Source organism: Palaemon carinicauda, chromosome 38 (assembly GCF_036898095.1).
Source record: "Palaemon carinicauda isolate YSFRI2023 chromosome 38, ASM3689809v2, whole genome shotgun sequence".
NCBI classification, from domain to species: domain Eukaryota; kingdom Metazoa; phylum Arthropoda; class Malacostraca; order Decapoda; family Palaemonidae; genus Palaemon; species Palaemon carinicauda.
In genome coordinates, this window is record NC_090762.1 from 55,389,435 (window position 1) to 55,413,197 (window position 23,763).

Here is a 23,763-nt window from a genome sequence, read left to right on the forward strand (position 1 = left end):
GTTTAGATTTACTGTAGCTAAGGAATTTCAGCACTTATATGACTGCATTTTTTTAAATAAATGAAAAAAATTCCTAACTTGGTCTCTACAACATAGTTAAACAGTTCATATTATCTCAAAGACTCTCTCTCTCTCTCTCTCTCTCTCTCTCTCTCTCTCTCTCTCTCTCTCTCTCTCTCTCTCTCTCTCTCTCTCTCTCTCTCTCTCTCTCTCTCTCTGAAGACAAGGACTTAATCCTTTGAAACACTCAATTATCGATATGTAAAGAGACCGCGAATTAATTAGCCAGATAAATGCATTTATAGATATAGATTAAGCAGACCTTGCGTCAGTAAAGGCACTTGGGCAAAAGTGCTTGGGGGAATAACAGCCCTCGTTCGACCTCTTGACATTATACCAACCAAGACATGTCTTTATGTAATCGAGTTAAAAATAAGGCAGGAAATGACCGTAAGATACAATTGAAAACTGCCTATATTTTTAGCATTTTTAAGATATTTTCCGGATCATTCTTTTATAAAATTTTACTTTTAGACTTGAATCAGTATTTCAACCACATTTCTAAAGGTTTATTGCTAATATCTTCGAAACGATCAGTCACACCAGCATGATGTACAGTATTCGCAAAGGCTATTTCACATCCCTCCCTAATTGTTGATGCCAAAGTACTGGCATTGACAAACTTATTTAATTAGGACGTTTACTCTTTACTTTCATTGAGTCATACCCGACGCCGGCCGCAGCAATGAAGGGATTCATTTTTATTTCCCCGTCTTCCCCTCATAGCTCCCTTTTCCTCTCTGTCACTATCCTTGTGTTTCTGCTTCTCTCCTTTCTAGTATACTTTCTCAAGATTCAATATCTTTTCATGATGAAATTCTTTGTTGTTTATGTACAGTACTGGAATTCATGCTATTTCTCCGGTTGAAAATAGATGAGCTACCCACCTTTTCCTCCCCACTTCCCATCACTCCATGCATACGTTCTCCTAGTGAGCCACGGGCAGCAGGCAATATTAGTCTCATTCCCCCATTGTAAAGGAAAGGGTCTCATTGTACCAACGTTCAACGTTGCAATCACGGTTGTAAACCGCAATTTCACTGCAAATTTACACTCAATCGAGAGAGAGAGAGAGAGAGAGAGAGAGAGAGAGAGAGAGAGAGAGAGAGAGAGAGAGAGAGAGAGAGCAACCAAGAAATTAGAGATTAGTTTGAACAGATATTTGTATTGCCAATGCAAGTTTCAATGACATCCAGAACCACGCTAAACTCTTAACTAAATTATCTGGTCCTCGGGTTATGAGCTCATCCGGCTGCCTCTTGCCTTTGCCCATCCTGACTCCCGAGTTAAACGCCTTCGAACAAGTGTGGGGTTGTCCACTTGTCAATATTTTAGCAGTAACCAAGCAATCTCATGGTGTCACTTACAGTAGAGCAGGGGTGTTGATGAGGTGGGAATGTTGTATGGGGAGGATGAGGAGGAACTCGGATGATCTAATTCATGTAGAATTGTTAAGGGAAGAAGGAATTAACAAAGCCATTACTATTCGGAAAAAAGGGCGAGATTGTCAACCACGTACTAAACAGGCTTTCTTGATGTATATTAAATGTTATTGATATCAGATTATTCCTAGTTGAAATTTATCATATTGCTTCAAGGGCTCTTTTCCTTGACCTTTCGCATAAGGAAACCTTACACACTATTTCTACAGAACTTGCAAGATTTATCATATACAATCCTAAGTATTTAGTTTCACAGCGTATTCCCCGTTAATTGCGAAGTCCACATTGTTGTTTTTTTAAGTCCTTCGATAGTCTTCACTTTCCTCTTGAAAGCTTCAATATTTTCAGTCTTTTGGATATCTAGTGGGAACTTGTGTAGTCTTGAGGCAGCATATTTGAAGCTTTATAACCTACAGAAGATATACATCTTGCCTCCAATAACTTGAAGGGGAAATTCACGGCACATGTTTCTTTGCAATGTAAGATTTTTTTTTTTCAGTGTTATCGTAATAGTAGCTTACAAAGTAGGCATGTTCAACTTGAATTTGATAGATACTTGAAGAAGAATCTTGGAGATATTTCTTGTTATGTGGCTATCAAAAACTGATTCATTCATTCATGACTTTCATTTTATTCTGCTAGATTTAATGTCGTTATTAAAGTTTATTTCATATATAGCTGAAATATAAAACGAGACGGGTTTAGGTTAATAAAGTTTATAGAACACCTAAGTCGACTTTTCATTGTAATTATTCAGTGGATATTTACCTCTAGGCAAGAGTAGAAGAGACTCTTTGGCTATGGTAAGCAATTCTTCTAGGAGAAGGACACTCCAAAATAAAACCATTGTTCTCTAGTTTTGGGTCGTGCCATAACCTTTGTACCATGGTTTTTCCACTGTCTTTGGTTAAAGTTCTCTTGCTTGAGGGTACATTCGGGCACACTATTCTATCGAATTTCTCTTCCTTTTGTTTTGTTAAAGTTTTTATAGTTTATATAAGAATTATTTATTTTAATGTTGTTACTGTTCTTAATTTTTTTCCTTGTTTCCTTTCCTCACTGTGCTATTTTCCCTGTTGGGGCCCCTTGGCTTATAGCATCCTGCTTTTCCAACTAGAGTTGTAGCTTAGCAACTAATAACAATAACTGAATACTATCATATTCTTTATAACAAACGATATCCGCGTCAATGACCTTCGATGTCAAGATGCCAGAGAATTTTAAACCAATCTATCTCCTCTCTTTTACAGTGGTTTATACGTCTTCATTCCACTTCCATATCCCTATCTGCATCTGCTTCCACTACATAAGGTTTTAAAATACAAAGGTTGCCCAATTCATCAACCTTCACAGCTGCGAATAGAAATTTTCTTTTAATATTAATTTTCTACTGCAAAGCTAGACAAACCTAGCGATGAGTTAAGTCACAGTTTGGAATACTGTACAGCATTTTCTTTTACCATGGATTCAAAATCTTGTTACGGTACATGTACTGTAGATAGTACACTATAGAGGTCTATGATACTGTGCTTTTAATGCATTAGGAGCTTATCGTAATAATTTATTTGGCTTTATGTCTGAGCTTAAGGCCATCTCAAGTGTATTGGTGCATATCACACGCCTAGATTTAAGTTTCACAGCTTTTTGTGTTTGCAAAAAGGTATTTCTTTCCCCGCTGATTCATAATACTGACCATCTTAGTGTTGAGTATTTTACAGTGGTTATTTCATCGGAACAAAGGAATGATGAATTAAACTAGTTTTTTTTTTTTTTTTTTTTTTTTTTTTTTTTTTTTTTTTTTGGTGAAAATGTATAGATGTGTTGTGCTGTCACATGTTGTGGACTTCTTGGAATGAATGACACAATATTTAAGAGTTAAGGACATTAACACTCCAAATATAAGGTTAAAGGCTCAACGTATATGTGACAATGTTTTGGAGGTTTAGCATACAGAAAGTTCTCGATTTTAAAACTTAATAGGTTCTAAGAGGTCGTTTGTGAATCGAGTTGTAAGTCATTTTTTTTTTCTTGTCCTAGGGTAAGCCTAACCTGAATTCCATTCCTATTATTTCCAGCTACGAATGTTGACAAATAGTCAGGTTTCATATGAAATACATATCAGGTTATTACAAATATAATTTTGATTACTGTATTAAATGATATATTATTGTTTTATTACAATATTTCTTTATCTTATGTTTATTATTTTCAATTGAATTTGTGTTTGTATCTCCAAATCATTGTAAGTTGAGGACCTTTTGTATAAGCCTATGTTTGAAGTCTAAGGCTCCTTTCCTCTCAAGCTAGGACCAGGGTGGACCAGGTAATGATCACTGATGGCTCAGCAGGTAGACCTTCTGTCCCCTCAAATGCCCCATCCTTACTAATGACTCGAACTACCATGCTGTCGTGGACCATACAGTGCGTTTCTCCAGCATTTCAGTTTGGCCACCTCAACCCTCGGGTCTCAGTGGTCCTGTCGAATATGCGTCATATTTACCTTAATATAAGGAATATTTGACTGAGAATTTAATATTTTACTATTCAGTTTAAAGGCCACCATGAAAGGCAGAGGCAAGGTACAGTGACATTGCCCTACCTAGCAGGACAATGCTCTAGAGACTGACCATGTTACATATGATCAGCGCCCAAACTCCCTCTCTATCCAAGCTAGGTCCAAAGAGGGCTGGGCAATGACTGCTGATGACTCAGGAGGTACACCTATAGGCTCCCTCAAACCCCCCTCCCCATTCTTAGCTCACATTGATGGTGAGGTTGCAGCGACTAAGTGAACTAAGAAGTCTGAGTAGAACTCGAACCCCAGTCTAGCGTTCACCAGTCAAGAACGTTACCACATCGGCTACAAGTTCCATACGTAGAAGTGTTAAAATTAACCCAGGTTCTTTGTGTATGTTGGTTAAAAATTTTTATGATTCTAACCGTCCTTTGCATTCAAATCTTCCCAGACTGTGTGATCCGGTACTCAGTATCAGGTATGCAGTGAACGATGAAAATCTTACTTTCTCCATGATAAGGCTTAATACTACATCATCATCTCCTCCTACGCCTATTGGCGCAGAGGGCCTCGGTTAGATTTTGCCAGTCTTCTCTATCTTGAGCTTTTAAATCAACATTTCTCCATTCATCATCTACTTCCCGCTTCATAGTCCTCAGCCATGTAGGCGTGGGCTTTCCAACTCTTCTAGTGCCCTGTGAAGCCCAGTTGATAGTTATACAGTCTACTACAATACACATTATTCTAGAATTTCTATTCCAGCTTTGACCAGATTGTGCAGTGACATTCCCAATTTGGTGGTTGAATGAAATCCAGATATGTTAAAAATTATTTTCTGTTGAACAGGTTGTCACAAGTCTTGTTTCATAGTTTACATATGTTGTTATTGATTTTACGGTACACTATATATTGTTTTCGTCAATTCTCATGTAAAATTTATTCATTACTTTTCTGTTTCCTTTCTGCATTGGACTGCTATTGCTCTTGGAGCCCTTGACCTTGAAACATTTTGCTTTTTTATTAGGTTTGTAGCTTTCCTATTAATAATAATAATAATAATAATAATAATAATGAAAATTTTAAACAGTACTGGTACCGTGTACTGTATTTTATAAAGATTTGTTAATTTACTCTTGAATAACATACCATGGTCTCATTTTATATGAATCCATAGCTATTAGGAAATTAAAATACATCTAATGTCTACCGGTATTTTCATTGAATAAATAAATTCTGAATAATATGAATTTTTTGGTACGTATTTCCATATATACCAAATTTTCAACGCAAATTTGGAACAATCTTTTTATTTGTGATAAATATACTGATTTAAAAAACTTTTATCATATATTTAAAATGTATTCCTTAGTGACATGAAAGTATTTTATATAGTAGGACGTATTTTGTTGTGCCATTTAAAAAAAAAAATTGGTACAGTAAATAGATTTCTAATTCATCAGTATTATAGTCACCTGAGTCTGTCCTACTCGGACGATTATTAGATAGTTCAGGCTAATAAAGATTAAAACCGACACTTTTTGCACGTACGTTGTGCAGGAGCCATTTGTACTGTCATGATGTTAAAGCAAGATTGTCTGTAATGGCCATTTGAGGAAATAAGAAGCAAGAAATATGGAGTTTTGTCAGTTTTTTATCTTGTTTGTTTTATCTCATAGAACCATCTCTTTAAGAGTCAACTTTGACTTAGGCTGGATGATCTCCACCTTTGGATGTGTGTGTGTGTGTGTGTGTGTGTGTGTGTGTGTATGTTAAGATTGCCTTGCCATATGCAAGACATGGGCTCTTGCGTCGGCAGCCCGTAAAGGAATTTAATTGTAATTTACTTTAATATACTATGAAAGAGGGAACCTTTTGATAATAAATAATTAACATTATATCAGATTCTGAGATTTTAACATTTTTAAGCACAGGTTTTAATGAATAGATTTAGTAAGAGGCCCTTCTTAATTCATCCGTGAGAGAGAGAGAGAGAGAGAGAGAGAGAGAGAGAGAGAGAGAGAGAGAGAGAGAGAGAGAGAGAGAGAGATTGGTCCTTGAGTATTCCAATATCCGTTTGTGTTGGTTTAAATGTTTAAAGGCTGCTCGTGAATGGCAGGGGCAAGGTCGAGTAAGGGCCCGGCCATACCAAGCGCGGCTAGCGGCGAGGTTAGCGACAAGAGGTAATGGCGGCAAATTGAAACCTTAGGTATCTTATGTAGGTGGCCAGATAGAAGACGCGTGGCCAGACCTAGAGCCTGGTCTGGCTGAGCCCTAAGACAATGCCCTAGACCCCTAGAGACTGACCATATAAACATATGATCAGCGCCTAAGCCCCCTCTCCACCCAAGCTAGGACTAGGGAAGGGCAGGCAATGGCTGCTGATAATTCAACAGGTACACCTATGGGCTCCCCCAAACCCCCCATCCTTAATTTTCAATGATGGTGAGGTTGCAGCGACCAAAGAAACTAACGAGTTTGAGCGGGAATCGAACCCTAGTCTAGTAATCAACAGTTAGGGACGTTAGCACATCGGCCACCACAATTTCATTGAAATTGAAATTAGTACATATGTACCAGGATAGCTCACTGCTGAATTTGCTAAATGTTATTCCACTTGTGTTAGTGACAAAACTCTTTTATATGTATGTATATATACAGTGTATATATATGTATATATATATATATATATATATATATATATATATATATATATATATATATATGTACACACACACAAAACAAATTCATCTGTTTCTAGTCCATTGCAGGGCAAAGGCCTCAGATATGTCCCTAGTTATTTGTGCGATTTGGATATTTTCATCACCACGCTGACCAGTGCTGATTGGTGACTATATATATATATATATATATATATATATATATATATATATATATATATATATATATATATATATATATATATATATATATATATATATATATATATATATATATATATATAGATAGATAGATAGATAGATAGATATTTGTGTTGCGTGTATATGAATTGATGCATATAAGTGTGCATTTATACATCCAATAATGAAAAAAAGCTTATTTCATATTGTTCACGTGCATTTATGTATCAGTGTTGATATGAATGTTCCAATATTGGTGCAAATATTTGAATATTGCTACGTATAACTGACATACCAGTTTCACATTCAACTGTTAATGAGTGTAGATCATCATTCACTATTTCCCAGTATCGTAGCTGTGTTTTTCCTTTTTCATATATACAAATTAATCGAGTCTGTAGACATTTCACACCAAGGTGTTTGATTTACAGTAATTATTATAGTCTTGATAATTATAATTAATTTAATTAAAGTTGAGTAACCAAAAAAAAAAAAAAAAAAAAACACCTTATCTTTACCATGAATAATTACGCTTTGGAAATATTCCAAGTATCTTATAATGCTAAAATATATTAATGAAATTATTTTCTTTTAATTTGTTGCCTTAAATATACTGAAGTTAAAGAAATTGATCACAGCCAGTGACTATGCAAGATACAGCACCTAGCTTTGGAAGACACAACCACCTTGTTTACTTGTTTGCCAAGAAGGTTTTTCAATTCTTCAGTTCAGTTTTATTATAAATCTAAATTTTGCTTTTATTAAATTTCCAATTTGGCATATTAATTTACATAAATTTAGTATTAATGCATCTCAAATACATTATTGAATATGTCACTGGCCATGATAGAATTTCGTAATACCCTATGAAATCAAAATTGACTGGAAGACTCCAGCCAATAGTAGGACAGCTTCTAAGCATCTTACCAAATTACTGAAAGTTTAAGCCAATGAGAGACTGGCTTACAAAGGGGTTCTGTTGGAGGCCTCTGATTGGCTGATGGAAAATACTACGGTTTTCAGAGCATTTTTCTTCGAACCCTGAAGGTGTAAAGGTCAGCTGAGTGCTGGTTCCTGTAATTGATTTTAAATATACATATACATTAATTGGTAGGATTATACATCAGTTTTTAAAATCTATAGAATAGGTAGCCATTTTATTTGTTAGTAAGAAGACGTTGGTTTGATTAAAATGCAAAACATGATGAAAATTTGCCAAACCCTACACAATGTAGCCGTTTCTATTCCAGTGCAAGACAAAGACTTCAGACATGTCTTTATTCATGTCTAGGGTGTGGCCAGTTTTCATCATCGCACTGGCCAGTGCTGATTGGTGATAGAAAATATTTGTCTGATCGATCACAGCATACCAACCTAGTATGTCTCTCCCCTGACCAGTATAGCTTTGCTGATCATATCGATACGCAAACCATTTTACCATTATTTGTAGAAACTATCGTAAGGAAAGGCTTACGGAAATATTGGACGATTCATTTTGTCTCATTCTTATCCCAAGGATCTGTTTTTCGTGCAATATACCATTGTAACCGATAGTATTTTGTTTTTTTCCTATTTCATTGTGGGAGAAACGCCTGATTCGTTTGTTTTCGATTTTAAAACCTGCCGGTCTCGAATCTATACGTTCAGCAGTCACGTTACTTAACTGTCGTGGATCCTCCGGTGCAGGGGTGCAATATATGTCGCTATTCGTATTTTGAGGTGATCGCTCGATTTCATGGAAATTATACTGGTACTCCAGAGGTTGTGAATAAGTTTCTTAGAGAGCATTGAGTATTACCCATAAGTGTTAAGTGTGCTAAATGTGAATCACCTTTACTTTTCCGTGAGGATAGGCATTAGGTAGGTCTAGGGTCTGAGACCGTGGTTGTTCTAGGTTAGGTTAGTGGGGTTTGTTAGGTTAGCTGGTTTAGTTTATGGGTAGGTCTAGGGTCTGTGACCGGGGTCCTTCTAGGTTAGGTTAGGGGGATTTGTTAGGTTAGCTGGTTTAGATTAGGGGTAGGGTTAGGTATGTCTAGGGTCTGAGACCGTGGTCGTTCTAGGTTAGGTTAGGGGGGTTTGTTAGGTTAGCTAGTTTAGTTTATGGGTAGGTCTAGGGTCTGTGACCGGGGTCCTTCTAGGTTAGGTTAGGGGGGTTTGTTAGGTTAGCTGGTTTAGATTAGGGCTAGGTTTAGGTATGTCTAGGGTCTGAGACCGAGGGCCTTCTAGGTTAGGTTAGGGGGGTTTGTTAGGTTAGCTGGTTTAGTTTAGGGATAGGTTTAGGGTTTGTGATGAAAGATTAAGATCTGTGGTATACTTAACAGCTTTCAGGATTTGTTTTCTAACATGAACCATTTTTTTTATTGCAAATATCATTTGACGCCCCCCCCCCCCACCCAAAACCCCGGTTCCCAGCTGGTGTCCCCCATAATTGTTGGGATGAAGTAGGGTCTTTCTGCATTACAACATATGAAACAAAAACAATAAAAACACGGTTACAAACACTGATTTTTCTGGAAAAACTCGTTTTAATTCCTGTTACATTGTAAATCTCTAAATCGGATGGTTTGCGGTCAAAACAAACGTTAAATCCGTTGGAACTACACTATTTCTGATGCAACAAATATATTTTTATTCCAGTTTCCCCATAATAGTTGAAACTGTAATTTTACCATCCTAGGGTAATATCTCCCCTTTTTGGGCCAAGATTCCCCCTGTGCTTGGTGGAGGTAACTATTATTTCGGAGGGGGGGGGGGGGAACAGACCATTACACCGGGTCGTAAAAGTAAGTCTTTAATTTCTATAATTTTAATGTTTTTAGAGTGCGCGGTTCAATATGACCCCTTGCCAGTACAACTTTGTGACTTGGGAAGGGGGTCCGGGGGCTTGCCCCCGTCTAGGGGTTGTGACCTGAGAAGGGGTCCAGAGGCTTGCCCCCGGCCAGTGGTTGTGACCTGAGAAGGGGTCCAGAGGCTTGCCCCCGGCTAGGGGTTGTGACCTGGGAAGGGGGTCTGGGGGCTTGTCCCCGGCCAGGAGTTGTGACCTGGGAACTTCTAGGTCAGGTTAGGTGGGTTTGTTATGTTCTGTACCCTTTTGTACCTTTTTATATTTTGTGTAAAGGGTATATGGAAAAATGCTTTAAAATACACGTTAGTATTATTGTGGCATTGCTAATGTTAGCAATGGCATCGTAACGTTGGTAACATTGCGTAACATTGTATATGGGTGTGTGTGTGTGTATATATAAATATATATATATATATATATATATATATATATATATATATATATATATATATATATATATATATATATATATATATATTCCTAATATTTTGTCAAACTTACCGTTGATTATTTAATTCATCAAAATAGTTTCTCTGTAAGGGAGGGTAGGGGAGAAATGGCCTAGGGGAGGAAAAATATCTTAGGGCTAAAAGTCCCCCTTGGGGAATAACAACCCGGGCTGCTTTTCCCGGGGGGAAATCGATCCTAGACTAATTTTCCCGGGGGGAATTTCAGTCAGGGGGGAAAAATTTCCTGTTATACCAGGTTAAATCCCCCTATGATTCCAGGTTAAATCCCCCTATGATTCCGGGTTAAATATCCCAGGAAATGTGGTCAAATTCCCCTAGTATCGTGGTTAAATCTCCCTATGACTTAGTTAAATCCTCCAAGGATTAGGGGTTAAATCCTAAGGATTCGGACTTAAATCCCCCAGGATTCATGGTTAAATACCCCAGGATTCGTGGTTAAATCACCCAGGATTTGTGGTTAAATCTCCCAGGATTCGTGGTTAAATCCCAAGGATTCATGGTTAAATATCTAAGGATGCGTGGTTAATCCGCAAGGATTCATGGGTAAATCCCCAAGGATTCGTAGTTAAATTCCCAAGGATTTATGCTTGAATCTCCAAGGATTTAAGCTCAAGTCCCCAAGGATTTAGGATTAAATCCTAATTATTAGGATTTAAATACTCCCAGCATTTGGTTAAATCCCCCCAGGAGGATTCATGGTTAAATCCCCCAGGATTCGTTTTTAACTAAGATTTCGGGATTAATCCCCAAGGACCTTTGGGTAAATTTCCCCTTAGGATTTTGGCATAAATCCCCCTGGGATTCGGTGATAAATCTCCTAGGATTTTCTGGTAAATCGTCAGGGTTTTGTGGTAAATCCTTAAAGGATTTTGGGGAAAATCCCCCAGGATTCCGGTGGTGAGGTTTGTGTATCTTTCCTGGGTGGGGAGTATGTTGACTTACCTTATTGTATAAGATTATTTATCAAAGAAAACATTAAACTTGGGGTAATCTTGTAATCGTTAAAAATCTGTTGGTTAAGATCAAATTCTAAGGTTAGCGACGGGCAGACTGACTTTACTTGAGTAATTATGAGTAACTACATCCAAGTGAAACTGGCAAAATTTATTTTCAAAAGTTAATAAAACTTCAGTTTTACTATCATTTAAATGACTTTATTTTGAAAATCGTTAGATGGAAAGGTGATGAAGAAACACACTATTTTTTCCATTTAATCTACTGTATTATCTCCATCAACGAAGTGGGAAGGAGGTTATGTTTTCGCCCCCGTTTGTGTTTGTTTGTTTGTTTGTGAACAGCTTCCTAGCCACAATTTTAATCGTAGAGTAATGAAACTTTCACGAATTAACCATTATGTAAAAAGCTGGAAATTATTAAATTTTGGAAGATCAATATCAAAGGTCAACGTCACGGTTAAACAAAATGTCTAATTCACGTAATCAGCCATATGTTTGGACATCGTTATCACAGAGACTTAGAACTGGGCTCATATTTGAGTGAATAAAAATCCACTCCAATTAATACATGTTAAGGTCAAAGGGTTGAGCAAAAGGTCGAGAAATAAGCTGCCAATGCGGAGGTCTGTGCTCTAGGGATCTTGACTTGCCTTATTGACCGTTGTTCAGTCACATTCGCCAAGTATCCGACAGCCCCAAACCATTACCGACCTTATGTAGAGTGCGCACTAGTCACTGACAGTGTGTCAGAGTACTTCTAAATTTGACTGTAGATCGTTTCTATTTGTATATCTACTAGTGTATATCTAACTGTGTATGATGTGGCACCATAACTGTTTGGTGTAGACTTGGTACAAACAAAATGTCAATTAGTGTTCTCTTGCTTGAGGATACACTCGGGCATGCTGTTCTATCTCGTTTCTTATTCTCCTGTTTTTAGAAGTTTTTCTGGGTCGATCTGTGACGGCCGGTGAAAAGGGTCCTTCTTTACACTTTTCTAATATAAATATTCCAAATATACTAGAGAAAGATAAAAGCATGGAATGCAGAGGTTACTACCCTCGCGCGATCTCCTTGTGGGTGTCGTGTATACAACAAAGGCATGTGAAAACCACTATTCACAGGCTGTCTTCCATTTAGATAATCCCTTCATCAAAGGGGAGGGCCGTGACAGGCCCTAGAGAATACAGTTGGACTACCCCACCGACACCTACTACTCGCGCCCTCCAGGTCATCCTTCTGTTTTGGACTTGCCCGCTAAGTCGTTAATTATTTTGTTCGGTGTTTTTCGCAAGAGATTGTCGTTAATTCAACATGACTGATGTTGCTACTTCACCTTTACCAATGTTAAGTACCATAGTTTGTTTTGACAGTTTTTTTCAGTACCGGGCATTTATTCTTTTTACAAGATTGTGGATTTTAGTTTTGGAAGCGGTTGGCCTGCCTCGATATCGGCAGCCATTTTGGTTTTGTTCGATTCGGTAGTTTTTCAAGTTAATACAGTATTGCCCATCTGGTACTCTGTCATCTAGGTTATATCACTTACGTTTTATGACCAATATTATTATCATTATTTATTATTGGTTTTTACTATGGTATTTATTTGCTAGCAAGCCCATTTTGGACGAAGAATATCGATCTAGTCTTTGTTATAGTTATGTACACGCCTCGGGAAGGTGCTCGTTTTAGACTATATCTTTGTTTATTTGTTACGTTGTCGTTATTCTTCGTTCTTGGTTATTACAATTTTATAATTATTCTTATCATATTATTGTGTGATTTTGGTTCTTTATTATGTAACCTTTAGAGCGTGAGCCTAGAGTGCTCGTTTTCTGTTACTACAGTTACGAGTTACCACTTCTCTTGTTTTCTTTATTAAGCTCGAGTAGAGGAGGTGGATTTCCCGTTTTCCGTTTTATACGATCACGAGTTATTCCTGCCTCCTCTTATTCTCCGGGTTGATGATATTACGTTTAATGATATTCACGTTTTATTGATGTGGTTACTGTTAATAGAGCTAGCACTATTAATAGGTTACGTTAGTGTATGAGTCTTTATTTGGGATCGCTTTATGCCGACACCCTTAGCTCCGCCTTGAGTTATACTCCGCTATAATGGATACTCATTGGGTGAGAACTAGTCAGATATTTGGAGTGCAACGGTGAAATCCGGCACTCAGACTCCGGATGAGGCCTTTTGCACACGAACCTTTGTCATGATTGATCACAATTACATTATTACGGTCCTTTTTTCATCGAAACTCTGGCTTCACTGGAGATAACACAGACGTTCAGCATTGAGGTTAATGTTATCGTACCGCTGAGGGTCACGATTTTGCGATGACGGACCTTTGTCACCGGATCTCCGGTACAAACAGAGATCAATCAGACGATCAGAACCAGGGTACGAACCCTTTTTCATGAATAATCACAATTTCATTATTACGGTCCTTTTTCATCGAATCTCCGGCTTAATCGGATATCACACAGACGTTCAGCATTGAGGTTAATATTATCTTACCTCTGATGTTCACGTTTTCACTATGACGGACCTTTGTCACAGGATCTCCGGTGGCAACAGAGATCACTCAGACCACGGGTGGCCAATCTTTTGTTTTAGCTGTAAAGGAAAGGATTTAACATGAATACAAAGTAAACTGTACTTACTTTAATGACACTTTGAATTTGCGTTGATAATATTCATTAGCTATTCTTGAAAGTCCTAATGAAAATATATGAACATAATTAGCAATTTTAAAGAAAAGTCATTCAATTTACTATCTTTGGGGTATAGTGCGCCACTTGTAATCATGCAATGCGCCACTGTTGGCGCATGCGCCATAGGTTGGCCACCCCTGACTCAGACGTTCAGAACCGGGGTTAACATTATTTTACCGATGAGGTTTATAGTTACATGTTACGTGGTTACTGGATATTAGTATTCTATTGATTCAGCTGTTCACTGACCAGAGTCTCAAGGAACAGTAGATAGCCTCTCATGGCCTGGTTGGTTTCGACCTGGCTTTTCATTAGAAGGGGCTAGCGTTCGATCCCAAGTACTGAGTAGAAATTTATTTCTATTTGAACACGATGTTTTATGGATATTTATCCATATTTATACATATTTATAATTAAATATATGCATAAATATAGACATTATTAGTTATAGTTGTTTGGTTGATCCCAGCCTGTGAATAGGATCACTAACCAGAGTTTCAAGGAACATCCAGACTTATGTCTCCTTTCTTTTACAGAAGGTCTGCCTACATGGTATGGTTCCCGGAGACATGCACGCTCTGCTACGAGCTGTCCTCCCTACCCCTGACCCATGATGTAAGTTGGTTCTAATATGTTTCTTTTTGGTATCCTTTGGTGATGATTTAATTTGATCCGGATTTATGTATGCATTGCTTATTGAGGAGAACGGTCTTCTCCTTCATCACTAATCCCCTCACTTCTTTCAGGATGATGATTAAATTCTCCAGCCTGCAAGAGCGGCTCTCCGCCCTTGGGTATCAAGGTTTGGAAGGAATGCTCCATCTAGCGGACCCTATCTCCTCGGAGTGTCCTCTCTAGGGTTGAACATCGACCCCATGGACGGGCAGGTAGGTGGTGATGAGTTTTGAGCCTTCAGCTTTGCAATTACCTGCGTCACCGACCTAGGACCCTCAAAGGATCCTGATGTTCATATTACCTTGCATAAAACCGTGACTGCTAAAAGCCAGGGGTAGGGTTGAAGAGCAGATACAACACATTCTAGGGCAAGCCAAGGGGCTATGACGGAGCTCAAAGATATGGTGGTGAGTCGGATCTGTTCAGGAACTCGGATGACTCCCCCTACAGCCCCAGGCGTATCGAAGTAACCTCCTTCGATAAAAACAACACAGAAATTTGCCTTACATGTCCCATATATAGATGGTACCATAACTCTGTATGGCATAGACGTCCGCCCTCTGGAGGACCTAGAATTTACTCTCAGGGACTAGAATTCCCATTCAACGGATTCGTTCGATTGAAAGAGCATGCCTTGGTTAGGTTAGACAAGGTACCGAAGGTAACGGTATTATTTCCTAAAGGGCAGGCCCGATCTGTCTGGACCAGGATGTTGTCGGTCTGGGGGGTACGCTAATTCCAAGCTCACCCCACACAATGGGGAATACGCCATATCTACAACTGCTCTCATTGTTGCCTTGCCTATTACGGATAAATGGACAGGTCTTACTTTTCAAGCTGACAAAGAAGGTTCGGCCATGCCGGCTCGTAAAGAGCCGGACCCCACCTCGGGGAGACCCTAGCCTCGATTTATCCCACCGAGACTTTATTTCGGATATTCATGAAGAACCAATCTCTGTCCTTCCAATTCGACCTACACGCTTGGTGGTCTGCTCGGGTTAGTTGTAGGAAATACGTTCTGTCTGAGGCCTCTATCAGACAGGAATCGAGCAGGCTGATAGTTTCTTCCTGATGGGGTAAACCCTCTTCCCTCAGGAGGAGGTGAACAAGGTTCTACAAGATGATACAAGAGCAAACCAAAATTGCAGGAAAGGCGGGGCCGCACTGCCAGAAAGAAGGTCGAAGACCAAAAGCAAGCTTTCTTCAAGAAGAAGTGGAGAGTTACCCTCTACAAAACGAACCGGGGTCACTGCCATCAATAGTCAGTTACCCACTCGTCATCACAGTCTTCCTCTGATTCGACGCCTATGCATTCGGATCCCCCCTCATTAGGTGGGCTACCTCACTGATTCCGCAGGTACACAGCCCAACCCCGTTTGGATGCCCTCGCCTGCATACAGCCCTAGCTCCGAACCCTCAGGTTCATTTCGTGGACACCAGAGAGGAAGATACAGGAGTAGAAGACAGTTCCGCCATCGAGGCGGACCTAGAAAAAAGGGGGCTCGGGGAAGGAAAGGACCTAGGTTCACTCCCTCACAACGAGGTGGTCCCGGTAGGGGAGAGACTTTACCACTTTCAAGACCATTGGACCTTCGGTCCGTGGGCTCATAGCATAATCTCTAAAGGTTTGAGGTGGAAATGGCCACAAGGTCCTCCTCCTCCACCAGTGACCTTCTCCCAGAAATCCACTCCCATCCTGAAAGAGTACACCACAGAGTTACTCAAGAAGAAAGCAATCAAACGGGACCGATCACCGAAGTTCCAAGGCCGCCTGTTCACAATTCCGAAGAAAGGCTTGTCGGCATTGAGAGTGGACCGGGACTTGTCAAAGCTAAACTCTTACATTCTCTGCGACAAGTTCCGGATGTTGACTATCTCTCAGGTACGGACCTTACTTCACCGTGGGGCCGTTACCACCTCTGTCGATCTTACCGATGACTATTATCATGTGCCTATAGCTCGAAACTTCTCTTCTTATCTGGGTTTCCGTCTAGGCAGGAAAGCCTTTGCGTTCAAGACATGCCCTTCGGCCTCAACATTGATCCCAGGATATTCACGAAACTGGGAGAGACAGTGTTAGAACAACTCAGGAACCAAGAGATACAGATCATTGCTTATCTGGACGGTTGGCTCATTTGGGCCCGGTCGGCCATAGAAGGCTACAGAGCTACGAAGGAAGTACTTCGATTTCTCGACAACCTGTGATTTCGGGTCAATCTCCAAAAGTCTCGCCTGCAACCATCAGGCCACTTAGAATGGTTAGACATTCAGTGGGACCTTTCGAAGCACACATTGTCTCTCCCTTCCAAAAAGGTAATAGGAATAGCTTCCAAGATCAAGAATTTTCTCAAACACAAACAGATGTCCAGAAGAACCTTAAAAAGTATCATCGGCCTTCTCCAATTCACTTCGATAACAAAATTCAAGGACATCAGTCGAGTTTGGAGAAAGAGAACTACAGTACCTTTAAGAGACAAGGTCTCGAAGATCCCCTCTGTCTTGAAAATGAGACTACGCCCATGGTCCGAACTGAAGAACCTCTCCAAATCGGTTCCTCTACCATTCCCACCTCCACAAGAGACATTCCATACAGCGCGCCTCTAAGTGGATGGGGGTATTACTCCGAACATCAGATGTTTCAGGGGTCTTGGTCACTCGCCATGAAACAGTCCCATATCAATGTTCTCGAAGCCATGGCAGTGTTCTTGTCCCTGAAGAGACTCTCTCCTCCGAGGTCGAGCCACATCAGAGTAGTGTCAGACAGCACAGACGTAGTACTCTGCGTCAACAAGGGAGGATCCAAGTCGCCCAACCTGAATCGGATCCTGGTCACTATCTTTGCCTGGCCAACAGAAAAGAACTGGATCCTGTCAGTAACTCACCTTGCGGGAGTCCAGAATGTGAGAGCGGACTCACTAGCCAGGACGAAACCACTGGAGTCAGAATGGTCTCTAGACATAATTTCATTCCGGTGGATACTCGGGAACCATTAGAAGGTGGTTTACCTATTTCCCCCAGTGAATCTTCTAATGAGACTTTAACACAAACTACGCTCCTCCCGGGGGGCAGTGGCTTTAGTACCACCTCACTGGCCAAGAACAGTTGGTTTCCTCTCCTCCTCGAGTTGAAACTCCGTCCCTTCCGGATCCCGTTCCCCAAACTGACTCAAGTAATCCAAACTCACTGTGTCAGATTGCTCAAGGATAGCCAAAACTCTAACTTTGTGGACTCCAGGAAGTTTGCAGCTCGTAGAGACGCGAACATTGAACCGGAAATCGATCTCTTCATCGAATCAGACAAAAGGGACTCGACAATTCGCCAATATGATTTGGCCGTTAACAACTAGCAGATTCCCTAAGAGTTCAGACCATACTCGTATGTCTCCGAATATAGCCATCTCTTTCTTGAGGTTCTTATTTGGCAAAGGCCTAACAGTTAGCACTTTAACCACCATCAAGTCAGCTTTGAAGAAGATCTTCCTTGTTGGGTTTAACATTAACTTAGCTGATTCCTATTTCTCATCTATTCCAAAAACATGTGCTAGGCTTTGACCTTCGGTTTGGCCACAAAAGGACTCTGGTCTATGAACGGTATCTTCAAAACTTGCGCCGGACACAGACAATGAATCCTGCTCTTATATCACTCTTCTTAGGAAGACTTTATTTCTAACGGTTTTGGCCTCAGGTGATGGAATATCAGAACTAGCAGCTCTCTCACGAACCCGGAAAACATAGATTTACTCCCTTCAGCCGAAGAACTCCTTTCTCCAGACAATGCTTTCCTAGCTAAGAAATGAGGATCCGCAAAATAGGTGCTCCCCTCGGAAGATTATTCTTCTTCCCCAGGATCTTTTCTGTGTGTTCAGTCACTACTCTCAAGGCCATTTTTAGCTAGAACTGCCACCTGCTCGTCTGACCCCTTGGTTATCGGGGAACAAGGAGGTACTATTTCCATTCACGGTATCAGGCAACAAATCCTCTACTTCTTTAAACATACTAATCCGGAATCATTTCCCCTGGCTCATGATATACGGACAGTAGATACCTCCATCAATTACTTCCAGAACAGGGACTTTGATGATTTTTAAAAAATATACGGTTTGGAAATCCCCTATGGTTGTCAAACGCCACTATCTAAAGATCTTACAGGCCCTTAATACCCGACGATGGCAGCGGGGAGCCTTTTCCCTCCCCATTAATCTCTGCTTCTTCCTTTCTTCCATCTCTTCTCTTCTCCCTCCTATCCGCCACTCACACCACGTCGCCACTCTCCTGGGTAGTTCGTTAGCCCTATGATATTTGCCATGTTTAATTCCTATGGTTTAACTGTTATTGTAGTTACCGTTCCTTTAAGGTTTAGATATGCTTAGACATGTAAGGTTTGATGCCTTTTGCGATTCGACAGTCGGTTGATTCCTTGTCGTCTTAGTTATTTAGCCTTACGTTCCCTATGTCATTTGGCTAGTTGGTAATTGGACGTTTCTTACATTATTATGTTACATTATTGTCGTAAATGGTGATTGTATTCTCCGCATTATGTTATTACTTTATTGGGCTTGGAAGGCATTCTCTGGTACATTTTCACCTGCCGTCACAGATCGACCCAGAAAAGGGATTTTGACGAAGGAAAAATCTATTTCTGGGGAGAGACCTGTGACGCCCGGTGAAACCCTTCCCGGTTATTTTTGTACGGACCCACCCTTTCCTTGCCAAGCCATATGTTCTTGCAGAAGAATGGCCTGGAGGGCACGAGTAGTAGGTGTCGGTGGGGTAGTCCAACTGTATTCTCTAGGGCCTGTCACGGCCCTCCCCTTTGATGAAGGGATTATCTAAATGGAAGACAGCCTGTGAATAGTGGTTTTCACACTCCCTTGTTGTATACACGACACCCACAAGGTGATCGCGCGAGGGTAGTAACCTCTGCATTCCATGCTTTTATCTTTCTCTAGTATATTTGGAAGATTTATATTAGAAAAGTGTAAAGGACCCTTTTCACCGGGCGTTACAGGGCTCTCCCCAGAAATAGATTTTTCCATCGTCGAAATTCCTTTATAGTTTATACATTAACCATGAATCCTAGGGGACTTAACCTGAAATCTTGTGTGGATTTAACCATGAATTTTATGAATTTAACCATGAGTCCTAAGGGGATTTAACCATAAATCCTAAGGGGATTTAACCATAAATCCTAAGGGGATTTAACCATAAATCCTAAGGGGATTTTACCATAAATCCTTAGGGGATTTAACCATAAATCCTAAGGGGATTTAACCATAAATCCTAAGGGGATTTAACCATAAATCCTAAGGGGATTTAACCATAAATCCTAAGGGGATTTAACCAAAAATCCTAAGGGGATTTAACCAAAAATCCTAAGGGGATTTAACCAAAAATCCTAAGGGGATTTAACCAAAAATCCTAAGGGGATTTAACCACGAGTCCTTAAGATTTAACCACGAGTCCTTAAGATTTAACCACGAGTCCTTAAGATTTAACCACGAATCCTAATGAGATTTAACCACGAATCCTAATGAGATTTACTCACGAATCCTAAGGAGATTTACTCACGAATCTTAAGGAGATTTAACTAGGAATCCTAGGGATACTTAACCCGGTATCCTAGAGGGATTCAACCACAAATCATGGGCTAAAACTATTTACACGTTAAACAATATTGCAAAAGCCCTTCTTTAGCACCACAAAATGTAATAGGTTAACAATTATTGTTTTTCGAATAAAGACAAGACATTTCAGGAAAACAAATCGAAATTGTTGTGAAATCAACTAAAATTGCCTTTCAAAACATCTAAAATTCCCTTTAAAAACATTGTTAAATGAGCAGTTGTTTCTCCAAGGAAAATTAGTGTTTTTACGACGGATGTAAAATGACTATGAAGTGGTAATAACAATACAGTGATTTTAAGATTTTCAAATAACTATCCTAAAATACCAAATAGGCCTAAATGTTCAAAACTTCCTCTAAATGAATAATAACAAGTAAATAACAATTACACCTATGAATTAATAATAACACTTTAATAAACCATTTACTATTTAAATATATTATTCACACTTAACTAATTACTTAATGACAGTCTTATTCGTTGTTATTGTTCTTAGTATGTTTTATTTTGATTGTTTATTACTTCTCTTTTAGTTTATTTCCTTACTTTCCTTTCCTCACTGGGCTATTTTTCCCTGTTGGAGCCCTTGGACTTTTAGCATCTTGAATGTCCAACTAGGGTGTAGCTTATCTTGTCATAATAATAATACTAATAATACTATGGTTTTGCAGAAATATTTTGCGTATTATCCCAATCGCTTTTCAAATTCAATCTGTTTAGTACTGACAAGTATATTTTTTGGGCTTAGGCCATGTCGTCGTGATGGAAGTTCCTTCGAAGGTAGCTTCCTAGGTATATTTGACCTACAGTGATATATCCCAGAGAATTTACCAAAGGTATCCAGAATTCTAACTCCTGGAGCGAATATCCCTTAAACTTTTACGCAGGGATATCGCGTAATATTAGAGGACGTATTCTTCACACGTCTCATGGCTATCTACACCCTCAATAGAGCTTTCACTTTGAGGGGAAAGAGAGGCAAGAATAAGGAGAGTCGTTACTTAGACATCGCTCTCGACGCTCCCTACTGCTCTGCTAATAGTGCGCCAATCCGCCACCGCGAGGCGCCACCGTCATTCTTTGTAGCTTTGTAGGTGTTGCAGATACAGTACCATAGGGAGGGATTCATTATCCTTTTGGGAGATGAGTTGGAGAGGGTGCTTTGTCCAGTAAGAGCATTACGGCTATATGTGGACAGAACAAAGAATCTGAGAGGCCACTCAGACGCTATGTGGTGTGCAGTCCGAAATCCCTCACTGCCCATGTCAAAGAATGCCTTGTCTTTTTTCATAAGACTGTTAATTCGAGAAGCTCATGCTCAGTGTGATGAAGCGGATCAGAGGCTTCTCAAAGTAAAGACACATGAAGTCAGAGCGGTAGCGACTTCAGTAGCTTTTAAACAGAATCGTTCTCTACAAAGTTTGATGGATACGACCTTTTGGAGGAGTAAGTCAGTATTCGCATCCCATTATTTGAAACATGTTCAGACTCATTATGAGGACTGTTATACGTTTGGTCCTTTCGTAGCAGTGAATGCGATAGTAGGTGAATGAACTACCACTACGTTCCCTTTTCCTAATACCCCTTTTCTATCTCTTGGAACTCGTAAGTTATGGTTGTTTGTGGAGGCTGGTCATCAGCCTCCCGCAATCTTTGGTTTAGTCAGGTGGTCAATTTGATCCTAGAGTGCGCCCGGAATAAGTGTATTAGTTGAGGTCCTGTCATGTTATAGGTGATTGTACCGTTTGACAGCTCCTAGAGATCATCAGCCCCGAGTGGATCACTGGATCTCCTAAGGATAGCGGACGAAATTAGGCATAGTATCATTGCTGTCAGCTTCCTTATCAGGTGAGAACCGCTTAGGTTGGGTGTTTATGTAATGCTTAAGTGAATTTTCAATATGTAGCTGTCTCTGACCCGCCACCAAGGGGTGTCAATCAGCCATTATAAAACCAGCGGGTAAGTTTTATATTTAAAAATGATATTTTCATAATAAAATAAATTTTTGAATATACTTACCCGCTGGTTATATAAATTTAACACCCGCCCTCCTCCCCTCTAGAGACTACCTGTGGTATTGCTATGAGGCATGGAAGAACTGAGGTTGGTGAGTGTAGTTCCACCTGTGGTACCGCTAGGGCGCGGGTGTACACCTGCCATATCTACGATAGTGCGAGGTTTTGAATTTCTGCCACGGCGTCAGGAGACTTCAGCCATTATATAACCAGCGGGTAAGTATATTAAAAATTTTATTTTATTATGAAAATATCATTTTCTTGCGATGGTAATTCCTAATTGTTAATGGTTATATTTCTTGTAATTAATTTGTTAAGATACCTGCATATCGAAGGTGGTCCTTGCATAACACATTTTTAGGGTAGTAGAATTACGTAAATCAAGCCTTTTAGCGTACATCCCAGTTTTTTTTTTTTTCTAAATGTGAATGTGTTAATTCACTCATAGCCTATCTCGCCTAACAGCCAACCAATGATGTGTCCTGTTATTGATATTATCTAAGCCATGGTTCTCCAAATTACAAGATAGCAAGCATGATCAGAGAATATGAGTGATGGTAGGCCTACTAGGTATTTTCTCAACAGTCATCAGGGCTAAACAGTTTTAAAGCCCCATTTGATCAAGTAGTCATCAGTTTTGGCCAATACAGCCCAAGCTGATATTATACGGATCTCTCTCTCTCTCTCTCTCTCTCTCTCTCTCTCTCTCTCTCTCTCTCTCTCTCTCTCTCTCATATATATATATATATATATATATATATATATATATATATATATATATATGCAAATGTATATCATAATCAGTTTAATACTTTATCCTAATTATTTGTTTTCTATTTTGCAGATGGTCACTACTTATCAGCCCACCCATTCCTCTGATGAGTTGATAGGCGAGGCAATGTTGGAGTCATCTCCTCTATCATGTATGGAACCAAGGAGACTGGCATATTCATGGTATTCAAAGGAACCATTTCGTTCAGTTCTAGGGGACCTCCCCCCTCTAATAAGTGAGCCACTATATTTCAATGGAGAAAAGTTTTGTATATGGTTAGGAATAATTGGAATATGTACGATGAAATGACTGAGGTTCTGCAGAGAGTAGGGTTCCCCTGGATTATAGGACTTGAAAAGCAGCTCTTAAAGTAGTGAAAGTAAAGTAATAGTATAGTATCGAGATTTTAAATGCTAGTTTTTAATTTTGAAATATAAAGCCAGTCTTTAATGGTGGTCCCCTGGGAGACATGAAGTTGATTTAAAACAAGGTAACATTTAATATATCTTTGAATCTTTTATTCTGTGACTCTAAATATCCTTCTGTGTCTCCTGGCTGGTGACTTCCGCATGTGGAAACCTGGCGGTGGTACATATTAAAGGATTTCGGCTCCTTTAATGTAACACAAGCATGTGGCATCAGTACTGACTGGTTGGATAGATTTCAATACTTTTTATTTTAGTTATTTATTTTATTTTATCGTGTCCAGATTAGGTAACTTATATATTGGATGGTGACCAGCTTTCAGATGTAGGATAAAGAGAAAAGGTTTCGTATTTTACCCGTATGGAAATTGGTAGCAAAATATTTTGAGA

At 39.6% G+C, this 23,763-nt stretch overlaps 1 long non-coding RNA gene across 3 annotated transcripts in view; it reads left to right on the plus strand.

Annotated features, from left to right (window-relative positions):
• Positions 1-7,824: 7,824 nt before the first annotated feature.
• Positions 7,825-23,763, plus strand: part of LOC137630635 (uncharacterized) — a 110,891-nt gene continuing 94,952 nt past the window's right edge. The window contains exons 1-2 of one of the 3 annotated variants that reach the window (XR_011041742.1): positions 7,825-7,930; positions 23,021-23,130. This is a non-coding gene — a long non-coding RNA (uncharacterized lncRNA). Of the gene's footprint in view, positions 7,986-23,020; positions 23,184-23,763 lie in introns of all 3 variants that reach the window. The other 2 variants (XR_011041743.1, XR_011041741.1) reach the window with 2 other exon arrangements.